Here is a 2,478-nt window from a genome sequence, read left to right on the forward strand (position 1 = left end):
TTAAGGAAAGGCAAACCTACGTTTCTAGCATTTGTAGACTTAGAGAAAGCTTTTGACAATGTTGACTGGAATACTCTCTTTCAAATTCTAAAGGTGGCAGGGGTAAAATACAGGGAGCGAAAGGCTATTTACAATTTGTACAGAAACCAGATGGCAGTTATAAGAGTCGAGGGACATGAAAGGGAAGCAGTGGTTGGGAAGGGAGTAAGACAGGGTTGTAGCCTCTCCCCGATGTTATTCAATCTGTATATTGAGCAAGCAGTAAAGGAAACAAAAGAAAAATTCGGAGTAGGTATTAAAATTCATGGAGAAGATATAAAAACTTTGAGGTTCGCCGATGACATTGTAATTCTGTCAGAGACAGCAAAGGACTTGGAAGAGCAGTTGAATGGAATGGACAGTGTCTTGAAAGGAGGATATAAGATGAACATCAACAAAAGCAAAACAAGGATAATGGAATGTAGTCTAATTAAGTCGGGTGATGCTGAGGGAATTAGAGTAGGAAATGAGGCACTTAAAGTAGTAAAGGAGTTTTGCTATTTGGGGAGCAAAATAACTGATGATGGTCGAAGTAGAGAGGATATAAAATGTAGGCTGGCAATGGCAAGGAAAGCGTTTCTGAAGAAGAGAAATTTGTTAACATCCAGTATTGATTTAAGTGTCAGGAAGTCATTTCTGAAAGTATTCGTATGGAGTGTAGCCATGTATGGAAGTGAAACATGGACGATAAATAGTTTGGACAAGAAGAGAATAGAAGCTTTCGAAATGTGGTGCTACAGAAGAATGCTGAAGATTAGATGGGTAGATCACATAACTAATGAGGAAGTATTGAATAGGATTGGGGAGAAGAGAAGTTTGTGGCACAACTTGACCAGAAGAAGGGATCGGTTGGTAGGACATGTACTGAGGCATCAAGGGATCACCAATTTAGTACTGGAGGGCAGCGTGGAGGGTAAAAATCGTAGAGGGAGACCAAGAGATGAATACACTAAGCAGATTCAGAAGGATGTAGGTTGCAGTAGGTACTGGGAGATGAAAAAGCTTGCACAGGATAGAGTAGCATGGAGAGCTGCATCAAACCAGTCTCAGGACTGAAGACCACAACAACAACAACAACTGCCTGTCATCTTGAATCCTTCCAAATGGAGGATGAAACATCTCCTGTCATCTAAATTTGCCTCTTCCACTTGTGTTACTTCCCTCTGCACCACCATTTTCATAATACCATTGTCAGTTAGTTAATCAACTTCATCTTTTGCCATCCATTCTGTGACCGTTTCTGTAGCAATATCCTGAGAGTCTGATACATTTTTGAGCAACAAAACGATATCATTGTTTCTCTCTTTGACTTCAGTTTTATACATAGATTCCAAGTTAAAATGGGCATCTTCATGGTCTCAAACATTGTTCCAAGACCTATTGGAAGTGATATGTTTGGAATCTCTTCCTATGCTTCAGCCGACCACCTTGTCTAGCAGTCCTCTTCAGAATGGTCGCCATAGTCTTTAATATTATCAATTGCTGATATCAAGGAACAGAGAAGATGGTCACAATATTTCAAGGATGTTCTGGTCCATTGGCTGAAAAATAGATGTCACATTTGGTGGTAAAAATAATGTTTTGATGTCTCCATCTGTGAGTTCCTCATTGGCAATATGAGAAGCTGCATTATCAAGAAGCAGCAGAGCTTCCCTGAGTAAATTGTTGTCTTTCAAATATTTCTCTACGGCTGGTATGAATTCATTTTGAACCAGGTATTAAAGATTTCTGAATTTATCCATACATTCTTTTGTTGAGAGTAATGGAGGGGCATTACTTACTGATTTTTTAGATTTTTGAGAGCTCTACATTTCCATTTCACTATTAATGAAAGCCTAAGCTTGTGATTGCCAGCTGCATTACTGCGAGCCTGTATGATAACTTGTTCCTTACTTTTCCTGTATCTGAGTGTTGCAGCTTCCTTTTTTTAAAGCAACCGTTTTCAAGGGTAGCATCTTGTAATTTAAACCATTCTCACTGCAATTGTACAACTGTTTGCCAGAAATTCTCCCCTCATCTATTAACTTCAAAATGTAGTCTTTAAACAGTGGCACAGCCTCATTGACAGTGTATAAAGCCCCTCACTAATGGTAATATGGTGGATACCTAACATTTTTTCCTCCAATCCAACCATCCATCCATCCATCACTGACAGGAAATTCTGAATCTTCTCCTTCTATTTGCTGCTGAAACTGCAATATTTTTCTTGAAATATTAGTGCAGTAATGGGTGAACCTTTTTTTTCTTAAATGTCCATTCCACAAAAATAAAGCACTTCAACTTCTTTATGCTTACCTTTCAGCAAGGTCTTCCTTATATTTATTCCATTTCCATTAGCTTGGAAAGCACACCATCTTTCAGTTTCTGCTTGATTTTTCTTCCAATCTCCAACAATACTTTTTCCTACCTCTAACTCAAAGCAATAGTTTTGACTGCTAC

Source organism: Schistocerca americana, chromosome 2 (genome assembly GCF_021461395.2).
Source record: "Schistocerca americana isolate TAMUIC-IGC-003095 chromosome 2, iqSchAmer2.1, whole genome shotgun sequence".
Lineage (NCBI taxonomy): Eukaryota > Metazoa > Arthropoda > Insecta > Orthoptera > Acrididae > Schistocerca > Schistocerca americana.